The 16,031-nt window shown below is 40.1% G+C and overlaps 1 protein-coding gene across 1 annotated transcript in view; it reads left to right on the plus strand.

The window, feature by feature from the left end:
* Positions 1–16,031, plus strand: part of PAK5 (p21 (RAC1) activated kinase 5) — a 306,571-nt gene that overhangs the window by 226,290 nt on the left and 64,250 nt on the right. The window lies entirely within an intron of this gene.

Consider the following 16,031-nt stretch of genomic DNA (forward strand, 5'->3'; position numbering starts at 1 on the left):
TCTCCGATGTACCCTCCCAGGGCTCTGAATTGGGGGGTAGGGAGGCCCTGTCTGAGGGGGAACTTTCTGACTCAGGAAGTGCTTTGCCCCCGACAGATTCGGACATCATGTCCTTCAGATTTAAGCTTGAACACCTCCGTCTTTTGCTGCGAGAGGTTTTGGTGACTCTTGACGACTGTGACTCTATTGTGGTCCCACCAGAAAAATTGAGTAAGATGGACAAATACTTAGAGGTCCCTTTTTATTCAGATGTGTTTACGGTTCCTAAGAGAATTTCGGAAATTATTACAAGGGAATGGGAAAGACCGGGTATCCCGTTCTCCCCTTCCCCTATTTTTAAGAAAATGTGCCCTATAGCTGACACCGTTCGGGACTCTTGGCAGACGGTCCCTAAGGTGGAGGGAGCTATTTCTACCCTCGCAAAGCGTATGACTATTCCTATTGTGGACAGTTGTGCTTTCAAAGACCCCATGGATAAAAAGTTGGAGGGTCTTCTCAAAAAACTCTATGTTCATCAGGGGTTTTTATTGCAACCGGCGGCCTGCATTGTAACAGTCACGACTGCGGCTGCTTTTTGGTTTGACGCTCTACAAGAGTCTCTTAGAACTGAGACCTCTTTAGAGGAAATACAGGACGGAATTAAGGCCCTTAAGCTGGCTAATTCTTTTATTACGGATGCTTCCTTTCAGATCGCCAAATTAGCGGCTTAGAGTTTGTGATTCTCCATCTTAGCCCGAAGAGCTCTATGGTTAAAGTCTTGGTCTGCAGATGTATCCTCTAAATCCAAGCTTTTGGCTATTCCTTTCAAGGGAAAGACCCTATTCGGGCCTGATTTGAAAGAAATCATTTCTGATATTACAGGAGGTAAGAGTCATCTCCTCCCTCAAGTCAAAACATCTAAGCAAAGGGGACGACGGAGTAATTTTTGTTCCTTTCGTAATTTCAAAGGAGTCCCCCCTTCCTCTTCTGCTAGACAGGAAGGGAATTATCCTCAAGCCAAGCCCACCTGGAGACCCAACCAGGCTTGGAACAAGGGTAAACAACCCAAGAAGCCCGCTGCTGCTCCCAAGACAGCATGAAGGTGCGGCCCCCGATCCGGGACCGGATCTAGTAGGGGGCAGACTTTCTCTCTTTGTCCAGGCTTGGATAAGAGACGTTCAGGATCCCTGGACACTAGAAATCGTGTCTCAAGGGTATCAGTTGGAGTTCAAAAATTCCTTCCCAGGAAGGTTTCTTCTTTCATGATTGTCTGTAGGCCAGATAAAATGAGAGGTGTTCTTATGTTGTGTAAAAGACCTCTCCACTATGGGAGTAATTTGTCCCGTTCCAATACAGGAACAGGAACAGGGGTTTTACTCATATCTTTTTGTGGTTCCCAAAAAAGAGGGAACGTTCCGACCCATTTTAGAGTCTAAACAAGTTTCTCAGAGTTCCATCCTTCAAGATGGAGACTATCCGGACAATTCTTCCATTAATCCAGGAGGGTCAATATATGACTACCGTTGACTTAAAGGATGCATATCTTCATATTCCTATCCACAGAGATCATCACCAGTTCCTGAGGTTTGCCTTTCTGGACAAACACTTTCAGTTTGTGGCCTTTCCTTTCGGGCTGGCCACGGCACCCAGGATCTTCACAAAGGTTCTAGGGTCTCTGCTGGCGGTTCTCAGACCGCGGGGCATTGCAGTGGCGCCTTATCTGGACGATATTCTGATCCAGCTGACAAAGTCTCATACCGACATTGTTCTATCCTTTCTAAGGACTCACGGGTGGAAGGTGAATCTAGAAAAGAGTTCACTAATTCCACGGACAAGGGTTCCTTTCCTGGGAACTCTAATTGACTCTATATCCATGAAAATCTTTTTGATGGAAGTCAGAAAGTTAAAGATTCTGAATACATGCCGATCCCTTCAGTCCAATCCTCAGCTGTTAGTGGCTCAGTGCATGGAGGTAATTGGATTGATGGTGGCGGCAATGGACATCATTCCGTTTGCTCGTTTTCATCTCAGACCTCTACAACTGAGCATGCTCAGACAGTGGAAGAGATTATGCAAATTTGTCTCCTCAAATAGATCTGGATCAGGAGACAAGGGACTCTCTTCTTTGGTGGTTGTCGCCGGATCATCTGTCCCAAGGGACGTGCTTCCGCAGACCCTCATGGGTGATAATGACAACGGACACCAGTCTACTAGGATGGGGCGCAGTCTGGAATTCCCTGAAGGCTCTGGGTGTGTGGACTCGGTCTGAGTCTCTACTTCCAATCAATATTCTGGAGTTGAGAGCAATATTCAATGCGCTTCAGGCTTGGCCTCAGTTGGCTTCAGCCAAATTCATCCGGTTTCAGTCGGACAACATCACGACTGTGGCTTACATCAATCATCAGGGAGGAACAAAGAGTTCCTTAGCGATGACAGAAGTATCCAAGATAATTCGGTGGGCGGAGGCTCACTCTTGTTATCTGTCAGCAATCTACATCCCAGGAGTGGACAACTGGGAAGCGGATTTTTTTTTTTTTTTTAATAATTTTTTATTGAGGTTTTTGCATAACAAACTTATAATACAATACACCTTTTTGTCACAAAACAAACAAACAAGATATAAACAAGAGTAACTGAAATATTTCAGCATCAATAGAGTACATTGGTGATAAGCTAATGAGACCTCTATTTTTCAATTTAATATTATTTATGACTGACCAGTTGGGGACATAATTTTAGGTCCTGCGTACCAGTAGCTTAAAAAATAATAGGTGTCTAATGGACAGATGCCCAGCTCTTTCAGAGCTGAAGTAGGAGCATAAATGCATGTATAGAGAAGGGGGAGGGGGAAATTCAGTGGGTAAGCACCACTATATATATTAGGGGAAAGGGTGGAGGGCGGAGCTGTATATATATGAAAGATTTTTCTTTATTTAACATAGAGGGGTCTCCTGAACTAGTCAATGTAGAAGAATAGATAAGCTATTTAGCTGGGCTAACTAACTATATGTCGTTACCCATGTATAAGAATGTGAATATTGGGGGCTTATAAAAGAGTATTTTAAAATTAAAATTAAGCCGGGAAGTTGAGCAGACTACTGGAGAAAGGACAATACATACTGCCCTGGTTTCTCTCCTTATAAAAGGAAGAGAGCTATGGCATGATGAGTGGTCTATAGCTAGGGAGGGGGTATAGTGGGGGGTAAGTCATATGATCATTAAAGAATGTGTTATGAGTGGGAAGAAATATTATATAACAATCTGGAGCATATTGGCTACTAACTTAGTAGTAGTTTAAGCATAGTTAAACCTTATGCTAATCATAATCACCAGAAAGTCTGGATTACACATCACGTCACAGGATAGATCTCTGCTACTAATAACATGTAGCATATTCCTGCCAATTGAAAGTCTCTCCTTAATTAGTATAACAGTACTGTTAACAAATAGTACCTCATTTATTTAGCATAGACCCTGTGGGATCTATATTATATTCTAGTCCCCTGGGAAGCATAAATGAATATACTAAACATATACCCATCTATCATAAAGATATGTAAATAGAATAAGGTTAACAAACCCTAACATATAATGATGTACATCACAAACTGGAAAGGTGTCTATTCGCAACAACACTTTAAACTGTGCGAGGTGAATGAGCTATAGAGTTAGCTAAAACCTAATTCTAAACCTTTATTACAAGTAAATGGATATAATCAGTGTACATCATATACGCCCAAATAATTGTAAATGCAGAAAAGGATAAATCTATGTCATTAGGTAGCTATAATGTTACAGGGCCTATATTGAGTTTTGTACAGGCAGGGCACGATCAGATAGGATTTAATAAAGATGATGGTCTGTTCTATCGTGTAGCGTATATACTTTACATTTAACGGCTGGGTCACATTGCCTATTGTAGGCATGGCTTATACCTAAGAAGGGCCATGTGTGGTCACAAATTCAAAATTGAAATGTAATTGTAGGGTCTAGAAATTAAAGCCTAAAGCATAGGTACAATAGCAGGGTATACACAGGATACACACTGTAACCATAGGTAGTAATTAAGCCAGGAAAAGGAATTATATTAGTTATTAGGAGACATTTTATATATATATAGGGGGGACTAAGACTTTTTGATCTAATATAAAATCAGACAGTCTGAGAGAGATACCAACAACATAGGTATACAGTCCTGTGCCACTACAAACTATAAAGTACTTAAATATGATGCAAAGGCACATAACATAATGGAGATTGTTTCTGAAAGGGAATTACCAAGAAGGTGCGTTATACTATGTATAGAGTAATGTGAGGAGATTTTATGATAGACTATAGGGCTAGACATCATGTAGTATAGCAAATAACAGCCAGAGAGGTTAATTTAAAGGGGCATGGCTGTATGAGTGAGTGCAGCTTAAAAAAAGGGACATCTATAAGTTAGAGCAGCTATAAGTTATCACACATCTGGGTCAACAACTGTCATAGGGACCCTTCTTAGACTACAAATAATAAATTATAGAATGGGCGTGTGCCTGTATGTTAAGGTCCAACTAATTGCCTGGTAGGACTAGCGGATTGGGAGCAATAGCATACAGTGAAACCCAGAGGGTGGAATCCCAAGAGGAGAATGTTGATATAGCTAATTAAAAGGGGGCTTAAAAGGATTTATATAAAGTCCTAATTTTCCCAGACAAATTAGATATTGTGCTGTCAAATTAAAGGGAGAACATGAGATAACCTATGTCCAGGAAGTTTATAATGATATTTCGGGTAATCTTAATATTTATTTACATTATAATGTCTATAGGACAACTGTCCACTTCAATTTAGCCCAAATAAGAAAAAAGTAGATTAATATAAACAGCTTGGGCTATCTGAGGAGAATATCTAGTAGTGATAAAACATTAAGTGATGAAAATACACATGCATGTCTAAATCTAAACAACACAAGGGTATCTAGGATGGCACATATGCTCAGGTGAAGTCAAATTATACTCCACATGTATAGCCCTATTATCAGGTAACAACAATAGTCTAGGATGTAGTCCACAATTCCATTTCAATATTTTTCTCAAAAAAAATGAAACAAACTGCCACACTATATATAACCCTGCTATTAATCAGCTCTTGTGAACTGTATTGCTCATAAACAATGTCCCTGATCAAAAATAAACTTGTAAGACACCCAAAGATTATATGGTTCTTTTACCAAGGGAGTTGAATGAGTTAAGGATGGTTAGATATATAGAACCGGGTGAATTAGCTATCTGGGCATACATAACAACTGAAAAACATACTTAAAAAAAATACAGCAAAGGAAGTGTATAAGCAAAGTTAATAAAACAGGCCTTAGTATAGGAAGGCAAAAAGTCTAAGACTCCGGTGGGTTATCAAAACTGGGTGATATATACATTGGCATGATAAGTTCCCATGGAGAGGGTAGCCTGGAATTCCACATCAAACCAATCGAAATAACAAGATAGTCACCCTACACCTCTCTTTAGAAGCTGTGCCGAGTTGAGAACCCATCGGGAAACATCGGGAGGGGCCCATATGTCAGGTATGGCCAAAACCAGAAAGATCCATAACGGGATAGCTGATTGGTGCGGAGTAGGTTGCAAGGCTCTTTCTTTTCTTATGCGATCTTGAGCATATCTAATCTCCCTCTGCATGTTAGAAACCCATTTGTAGCTCCTTGTTTTTACAGCCGAGTTCTCGTTGCGCATCAGGTGGTCGGCCGCTCCATACCAGGCATCTGCCGGTGAACATTCCGCATACTCTGCGGTAGCTCCATTAGTGGTACAAAAGCTGAGCTGAGTCTCAGAGATCGGAGACACTCTAGTATGGGAGGAAATTCTCTGTGGCTTCAGTGATTTTATTAACTCCAAGCTAGGATCTCTCTTGAGCTTGGTACAACTTGTGCTATCAGGTGCAGCGACATATGGGTGAGCTTCCCTCGTGGTAACCGCCATCTTGGTTGCACTGTTATGTCCTTCACTTCTTACAGCTCTAATGGTATTAGCGATATCTTCAAAGTTACAGCACATCCGGTGCTCTAGGTTTTCCAGCAGCGCTCTTATCTGTATGTAACAATCCTTCTCCATATTGAACTAAAAGACTAAGGGAGGTGTAGAGGAAGTTTGTCTCTATAGAACTGTTCCTTTCAATGGCGGTATGGCTGCTGCAGATCACACTCCTGAAGCGTCTCTCAAACAATCCAGAAAAGTCACAGATCCTATGCTTTACCCAATCAGGATACCTTCTAATGTATGATTAAGTAAATTATTTTAGGATTCAGGTATTCCAAGTAGCTTATTTATACTTAAATTAGCTGGCTGAGAGAGAGCTCTTTTACAAGACGTCTCTCCTGTTCGGCAGTTGGCTCCGCCCCCTCCGGGAAGCGGATTTTTTGAGCAGACAGACGTTTCATCCGGGGGAATGGGAACTCCATCCGGAGGTCTTTGCCGCCCTGATTCTCAGATTCTCAGGTCCAGGGATCCTCAGGCCGAACTGATAGATGCCTTGGCAGTGCCTTGGTCGTTTAACCTAGCTTATGTGTTTCCACCGTTTGCTCTCCTTCCCCGGGTGATTGCTCGGATCAAACAGGAGAGGGCTTCTAAGAGGAAATAGATAGAGGGCGCCACATAGTTCAGGTCATATAACAATAGAACAAAGCAGCAATAGAAACATAAGAATCCTACTCACAAATTGTGGAGCACAGAAGTGCAGTATTCGCAGTCCGGAATACTCACCTAATGCGACTCCAGTATTTTGGAACTAGTCGCCATTTTTGCTAAGGGCAAACTGATGCGAGTATATCTCAGTCAGGACGCTGAGTGTGTCCGGACCTGCAGTTGGATCTTTGGTACATTGATCTGCTTTAATCACATCACTTTGGGTATCCCTGGATTCTCCCTGGTGAGACGAGGACCCCTTCTTACTGTAGTCTACCGGACGACGTATGGTTCCGGACTGCGAATACTGCACTTCTGTGCTCCACAATTTGTGAGTAGGATTCTTATGTTCCTATTGCTGCTTTGTTATATTGTTATATGACCTGCACTATGTGGCGCCCTCTATCTATTTCCTCTTAGATCTATCATCTGTGTTTTTGGCACAACACCCTGGAGGAGCAGCCTACCTCTTTTGGACACACCGCTCATCATACATAACCCTGGGAACTACCCATTGTACTTTGCTGGATATTGCACAAAACCATTTTTACTGGACTACACAGTTTGTATATATATATATATGTATATATATACATATATATAATTTAATATTCTCTTATTATTTTGCATTTTTACAATCATTCCTTAGAGTACTTTAATATTGGTGCTATATTTATCACTGAACAACTCCTTGCCATCTATAGTACATATTTTATTAATTGTTTTTTGTTATATCTACCCTTGGCGCCTCTTAGAAGTACCCTAGTGATGGTGGTGTCACTAGACGTATTAGGAGAGGGCTTCAGTGATTCTCATCGCTCCTGCGTGGTCTCGCAGGACTTGGTATGACGATCTGGTGGACATGTCCTCTCTGCCACCGTGGAAGCTTCCATTGAGGCAGGACCTTCTCATTCAAGGACCCTTCCATCATCCGAATCTAGTTTCTCTGCAGCTGACTGCTTGGAGATTGAACGTTTGATTTTATCTAAGCGAGGGTTCTCTGATTCGGTCATTGATACCTTGATCCAGGCACGTAAGCCTGTTAATAGAAGGGTTTACCATAAGATTTGGCGTAAATATCTTTATTGGTGCGAATTCAAGGGTTACTCATGGAGTAAGATTAGGATTCCTAGGATTTTATCTTTTCTCCAAGAAGGATTGGAGAAAGGGTTATCAGCAAGTTCCTTAAAGGGACAGATTTCTGCTTTATCTATTTTGCTGCACACGTCTGGCAAATATTCTGGATGTTCAATCTTTTTGTCAGGCTCTGACTAGAATCAGGCCTGTGTTTAGACCTATTGCAATGGAGTTTGAATTTAGTTCTTAAGGTTCTTCAAGGAGTTCCATTTGAACCTATGCATTCCATAGATAATAAATTGTTATCTTGGAAGGTTTTATTTTTGGTTGCTATTTCTTCTGCTCGCAGAATTTCTGAGCTTTCGGCTTTACAATGTGATTCTCCTTACCTTATTTTTCATTCCGATAAGGTAGAGTTACGTACCAAACCGGATTTTCTTCCTAAGGTTGTTTCCAACAAAAATATTAATCAGGAAATTATTGTTCCTTTCTTGTGTCCTAATCCTTCTTCTAAGAAGGAGCGTCTGTTACATAACTTGGACGTGGTCCGTGCCCTGAAGTTTTACTTGCAGGCGACTAAAGAATTTCGTCAATCATCTTCATTATTTGTTGTCTTTTCCGGGAAACGTAGGGGTCAGAAAGCTATGGCTACCTCTCTCTCTGGCTGAAGAGTATCATCCGTTTTGCATAGGAGACTGCTGGACAGCAGCCTCCTGAAAGAATTACGGCTCATTCTACTAGGGCTGTGGCTTCCTCATGGGCATTTTAAAATGATGCTTCTGTTGAACAGATTTGCAAGGCTGCAACTTGGTCGTCTCTTCACACTTTTTCCAAATTTTCCAAATTTGATACTTTTGCCTCGTCAGAGGCTGTTTTTGGGAGAAAGGTTCTTCAAGCAGTGGTGCCTTCCGTTTAGGTTCCTGTATTGTCCCTCCCTTTCATCCGTGTCCTATAGCTTTGGTATTGTATCCCATAAGTAAGGATGAAATCCGTGGACTCGTCATATCTTGTAAAAGAAAATAAATTTATGCTTACCTGATAAATTTGTTTCTTTTACGACATGACGAGTCCACGGCCCACCCTGTGATTTTCTAAGACAGGTCTTTATTTTCGTTAAACTTCAGTCACCTCTGCACCTTGGCTTTTCCTTTCTCTTCCTAACTTCGGTCGAATGACTGGAGTGGGAGGGAAGGGAGGAGCTATATATACAGCTCTGCTGTGGTGCTTTTTGCCTCCTCCTGCTGACCAGGAAGCGATATCCCATTAGTAAGGATGAAATCCGTGGACTCGTCATAACGTAAAAGAAACAAATTTATCAGGTAAGCATAAATTTCCTTTTTTGAGCGCGTCGGGCACTCGTGCGCAAACTTTTTACTTTCAACTTAATAATATGCGCACTCCCCGACATGCGCAAAAGCTTACTTCTGGTGAAGTTAACGTGCAAGCAGGTGCATTAATTTGCTCTCCACCCGTAATCTAGCCTTTTGTCAGGACATGAAGCAAGAGTTGATTAATTACCATATGGTTAATATTAAGCTTCAGCTTCAAGAAAGGCAAAACCATCAAAATATGAAAAAGAAAACCAAATTCTGCCCAAAAATGCAGTCTATGATTTCAAAGTTAGCCTCAGAGGGAAACCCAATTTTTTTCTTTCATGATTCAGATAGAGCATGTAATTTTAATCAACTTTCTGCGTTCTTTTGGAATCTTTATTTGAAAGAGCAGGAATGTAAGCTTAGGACCCGGCCCATTGTTGGTTCATGAATAAATAAAATTGGGTTTAGTATCCCTTTAACTCTGAGACTGGAAAGTCATTCACATGCCTTGTGCTGATCTCAGAGCCTAGACAGGTGCTGACTATGTTGCAAAGCTGTCCTACCACCTTCGCTGCATACGGGCAGCGGATCTGTTTGTTCGCTGGCCCATATGTATCATTACACACTTTGATGAGTGTGTAATTCCCGCCCCTTCATTCGTGCGGCCAATCGTGCAAGTCAATCACCGAGAGCAAGCGAGTGAGCTCTCTGTGATTTATCTCTGCCACCTCAGAGGTGGTAGAGAGTGTAAGAATCTGCGGTCTAATGACTGCTGCTTCTTACATTGCGGGAAGCAGACTTGCATATGCGAACCTGCCCCGCAAGGGCTCCGGAGCAGCTCTTGCTGCTTCATACATGGAGCTTTTAGTATACACATCATAGGCTAACTTACTTGTCAGTCAAGCTTGTGCATGAAAGCATATTTACCAGTCAATGGCTAAGTGTGTTTAGAGATTACCACTTGGATATTATAAAAAAAAGCTGAAACACACAAAGAGCCTCAGCATTACAGTAACTTGGATGTCCCTTGTATTGATATAGTCAGAATTTTAAGCAAAAGTGGGAAAGTGAATCCAATTTTACCACCATTCAATATAATATATTTATAGAGGAAAGTAGTTAATTACCACATTAAGGTTCATAATACACTTCACTTTATTATTAGATAAACAGTGTTGCTCACGGGTACTAACATTTTATTAGAATATATATGTAAAAATTCAAACAGATATTAGTTCTCTCAACCAATTAAAAAATATCAGTTCAAACCTGAAATAAATTATTATTATTTATTTATAAAGCGCCAACAGATTCCGCAGCGCTGTCCATGGATACAGAGATAAAAGTACAGTACAATACAATTTAAAAGACACCAAAGTTTAACAAACAAATACAGGGGGAATTGAGGTCCCTGTTCCTGTGGGAACTTACAATCTTTTCTAGATGGGTAGGAGGGTGAGAAACAGGAGGTGAGAATGATGTTGGTGTGGAGTTAGATGAGGGCAGCTATTAGGCAAGTGGAATTCATTTGTTACTCATTTGGAAATAGGCTTCCCTGAACAAAAAGGTCTTTAGGGAGCATTTAAAGGAGGAAAGGTTAGGGGAAAGTCTGACAGCTTGAGGAAGTGCGTTCCAGATGGTTGGTGCCGCACGAGAGAAGTCCTGTAGAGGATGGGAGGAGGTGATGGTAGAAGATGGTAGAAGATTGAAGGAGCAGGTCATTGTTGGATCTTAGGGGGCGGGCTGGAGTAGATTTGTTGATGAGTGAGGACTTGGGGTAGGGAATTGGGGTAGAGGGAGAGTTTTTTGAGGATGGGAGTGACCTTTGCATGTTTGAAGGAAGATGGGAATTAAACGGTAGTAAGGAATAGGTTGAATATGTGAGTAAGAGCTGGAGTGAGGGTAGAAGACAGAGAAGGTATTAGATGTGAAGGGATAGGGTCAAGTGGGCAGGTAGTGAAGTGTGAGGAAGACAATAAGGAACTCACTTCATTCTCAGTGGTTGGTGGGAAGGTGCTGAGAGTGGTGGAGGGGCGGAGATGGAAGGTTGCAGTCTTGTGTTGGGATATTACTTTGGATGGTAAGTGTTTTGTTGAAAAAGTAGTCTGCCAGGTCTTGAGCACTAAAGGCAGATGAAGAGGGTGGTGCAGTTGGATAGAGGAGAGAGTTTAAAATGTAGAAGAGATGTTTAGGGTTTGAGGAGTGACTAGATAAAAGAGAAGTAGGTTTGCTTGGCTTATTGAAGGGCAGAGGGGTAAGAATAAAGAATGAACTTATAGTGGAGGAAATCTGGTTCAAAGCGGGATTTCCTCCAGGCACGTTCAGCAGCACGGGAGCATTTTTGCAAGTAACGTGTGTGCCAGGGTTGGAGCTGATAACGTGGGGTTTTGCGTATTTGGGGAGGAGCAAAAGTGTCAAGTGCAGAGGCGAGAGTAAACAAATCTGGATTTTTATATAATCTCATTCTGCCAAGATGAAACAAGAACAATCTATACTGTTCAATAAATGTATTCTAATGATAAACTATAGTGACATAAGAGCCTTTATGTTGTCTCAGATTTTGGCCAACCCCCTTTTTATGTTAAAAAGGAGGAGGATGGTGTTCCATTGAAGATCCTTATCTCTTCTGTGTTTGGATACAACCTACATTTTTTTTGGGGGGGGGTTAAGCTTGAAGTTTAAAAATCATTGTCTGTAATGTGCAAATTATAGTAATTCTGTAAAATGCAGTCAGTAAATTAGATATGAGGAACAGCAATACCCAGTTTTAGACATGAATATTAATTAGCTTTTTATTCAAGAAAAATCTGGTTGAGGTGTCAGGAATAATTATTTGTGCTAAGAATTTGTAGCAAGTCTACAGAGGAAAGTCTGGTTTGCCTTAATAACTAGATACAGTCACATATTTAAACCAAACTATAACTCTTAGACTTGCTGTCTAGAAATACTATATAGATTAATGCTCATGAATTTTCATTCATAATCTCTTTCTCAGACTGACATTAAACATGCTTTGAAAAGCTCTAAGTGAAATGTGTGTGTGCTATCAAATTCCCCACTAACTTAATGTGAATCATGATTTTTTTTGCCCTAATTAAATATAGATGTTTTAATTATTTTCTTATCCCACAAGTTAGTTATGACTAGGGAATTTTCTTGGTCTTAGACACTTTTGCTAAATGGTTTGAAAATATTCTGTGTGTCTCTCACTCTATATATATATATATATATATATATATATATATATATATATATATATATATATATATATATATATATATATATATATATATATTTATAGATAGATAGATAGGTGGTATTATGAAGTAGCCAGGTTGAGGCAGTGTAATATTTTCTAATATGATATCATCCTCTCCTATGCAAACCACAAATTAATTGCATAATTTAACATAAATATATTTAATGACAATTTGTGCAGTAAACATTTTTTTTTTTTAAATATTTTTATTGAGGACAACTTGTTAAGTACAGTTACAATAGTAAAGTAAATCAAGCAGGTACATCATAACTGGTAATATGACACGTAAGTTAGCGTAATGTCCTCCTTTTTGACCCCTTATTGTCCACAGTCACTCTTGGACCTGTGATATCACAATAAATTGAATCCAGGGGTTAATTATACAACTGAATAAAAAATAAAAAATTGCATCTCTAAACAATTAATACAGGAACATGTTAAACATAAAACACATGGAGATGCTAGTCACCAGAACTGCAGACTACAATTTTAACATAAACATTCTCTTTAAGAAACATAAGTATGACCCAAGGGTATAGATTTGAAATATATTATATATATGACCAGAACTTACAACAAGTCTAACCAAATATATTAGTAAGTTAAGCACGTCTGCTAAATGTGCACAGCCCATCAAAATTATAATGCACTTCGTTATCACTGCCCATTCAGGTAATTATCTAGTGTCTGCTGAGTGACTAATTATCCATGTGTAACAAGGTAAAAAGGATTACTAGGTCTATACAGCTTTTTCAAAGTGATCAGCTACAGTCCTGACCTTAGACCAATTTGTAAATAACAGTGCAAGTAATACAGTACAATCAGCTCACTCTGTTAGCGTTGTAGCTCCTCCAAGCTGCTCCGGCCGTGAGCCGCCAGGAGGAGGAAGTAGTGATATAATAGGGGCTAATATGAAATTGATCTGAGTAAGGTATAAGATCCTGAAAAATAAAGTTACACAACCAATACACCAAAATGGGCCTGTATAGTGCAGTAAACATTTAATATTTTTAACCCACTAAAAATGTCCTGGGGAGAGCACTATATATATGAGCGAGAGAGAAGATATATACTTTGTATCATAACAATTTTGTGAGAGACTGAAGGGTGTTATTAGAGATACCCAACAAAAATAACAAATGTGTCACAAAATTAACGTAGCAGAAATAATTACCTACTTTAAATAATTGCTATTGAGGCTGCTTGTTCTGTGCAAATTGAGCTTGCATTCTATTGGCTGATTGGAACAGCCAATAGGATTGAACTTCAATCCTATTGGCTGATTGCATCAACCAATAGGATTTTTCCTACCTTAATTCCGATTGGCTGATATAATTCTATCAGCCAATCGGAATTGAAGGGAAGCCATCTTGGATGACGTCATTTAAAGGAACCTTCATTCGTCGGTTAGTCGTCAGCCAGGAAGGATGCTCCGCGTCGGATGTATTGAAGATGGACCCGCTCCACGCCGGATGGATGAAGATAGAAGATGCCGCCTGGATTAAGACTTCTGCCCGTCTGGAGAACCACATCGCCCCAGCTTGGATGAAGACTTCTGCCCATCTGGAGGACCACTTGTCATTGAGGACTTTGGCCCGGCTGGGTGAAGACGTCTCAAGGTAGGGTGGTTTTCAAGGGGTTAGTGTTAGGATTTTTTAAGGGGGGATTGGGTGAGTTTTAGTGTAGGGTTGGGTGTGTGGGTGGTGGGTTTTAATGTTGCGGGGGTATTGTACTTTTTTTTCAGGTGAAAGAGCTGATTACTTTAGGGCAATGCCCCGCAAAAAGCCCTTTTAAGGGCTATTTGTAATTTAGTGTAGGGTAGGGCTTTTTTATTTTGGGGGACTTTTTTATTTTGTTAGGGGGATTAGATTAGGTGTAATTAGTTTAAAAATCTTGTAATTATTTTATTATTTTCTGTAATTTAGTGTTTGTTTTTTATTGTACTTTAGATAATTTTATTTAATTGTATTTAATTGTAATTAATTGTAGTTAATGTAGGTAATTAATTTAATTATAGTGTAGTATTAGGTGTATTTGTAACTTAGGTTAGGTTTTATTTTACAGGTACTTTTGTATTTGTTTTAACTAGGTAGCTATTAAATAGTTAATAACTATTTAATAACTATTGTAGCTAGTTAACATAAATACAAAGTTGCCTGTAAAATAAAAATAAATCCTAAGATAACTACAATGTAACTACAATGAGACCTAAAATTTCCATGCACATAGCCACTGAAGGGAATGATCAAGACTGAAGGTTTTGACAGGCTGAAACCAATTTCATTCGTCTCTTGTCTGTTAAAGACAGAGTCATGGACACTGAATCTATTTGGAAACCTAAAAAGGTGACTCTTGTCAGAGGAATCAAGAAACTCTTTGGTAAATTGATCCTCCAACCATGACTTTGAAGAAACAACACTAGTTGATTTGTGTGAGATTCTGCTGAATGAAAAGATTGAGCTAGTACCAAGATATCGTTCCAAATAGGGAAACACTGCAATACCCTGCTCTCTGATTACAGATAGAAGGGCACCAAAAACCTTTGAAAAGATTCTTGGAGCTTTCGCTAGGCCAAATGGAAGAGCGACAAATTGGTAATGCTTGTTTAGAAAAGAGAATCTCAGAAACCGATAGTGATCTGGATGAATCGGAATGTGGAGATAAGCGTCCTGTAAGTCTGTTGCGGACATGTAATGACCTTGCTGAACAAAAGTCAGAATAGTCCTTATAGTCACCATCTTGAAAGTTGGGACCCTTACAAAACGATTAAAAAAACTTGAGATACAGAACTGGTCTGAATACATTTTCTTTCTTTGGGACAATGAATAGATTTGAATAAAAACCCAGACCCTGTTCCTGAAGCGGAACTGGTATAATCACCCCTGAAAGCTTCAGATCTGAAACACACTTCAGAAAAGCCTGAGCTTTCACAGGATTTGTTGGAACATGAGAGAGAAAGAATCTCCTCACAGGAGATCTAATTCTGTAACCTATTCAATACCCTTGAGAAACAATGCTCTGAATCCACTGATTCTGAACAGAATCTGTCCAAATGCTTTGAAATAATTTCAATCTGCCCCCCACCAGTTGAACTGGATTGAGGGCCGCACCTTCATGCAGTCTTGGGGACTGGCTTTGGCTTTTTATAAGGCTTGGATTTATTCCAACTTGAAGATGGCATCCAATTGGAACCAGAGTCCTTAGGGGAAGGAGTGGTTTTCGGTTCTCTATTCTGACGAAAGGAACGAAACCGATTAGAAGCTTTAAATTTACTCTAAAACTTCTTATCTTGGGGCAATAAAACTTCCCCCCAGTGATAGTGGAAATAATAAAATCCAACTGAGAACCAAATAAACTATTACCCTGAAAAGAGAGAGATAGCAATCTAGATTTAGATACCATATCAGCATTCCATGATTTAAGCCATAAAGCTCTTCTAGCTAGAATAGCTAAAGACTTTGGGGCCTATCTATCAAGCTCCGAAAGGAGCTTGATGGCCTGTGTTTCTTCGAGTCTTCAGACCCGCCAGAAACAGCAGTTATGAAGCAGCGGTCACAAAGACTGCTGCTCTATAACCTGTCCGCCTGCTCTTAGCAGGCGGACAGACATTGCCGGAAATCAACCCGATCTCCCTGCTGGCGGCCGCGAGTCAGCAGGGGGCGGCGTTGCACCAGCAGCTCTTGTGAGCTGCTGTTGCAATGCTGAATACAGAGAGAGTATTGC

This window comes from Bombina bombina, chromosome 4 (assembly GCF_027579735.1).
Source record: "Bombina bombina isolate aBomBom1 chromosome 4, aBomBom1.pri, whole genome shotgun sequence".
In the NCBI taxonomy this organism is placed as follows: domain Eukaryota; kingdom Metazoa; phylum Chordata; class Amphibia; order Anura; family Bombinatoridae; genus Bombina; species Bombina bombina.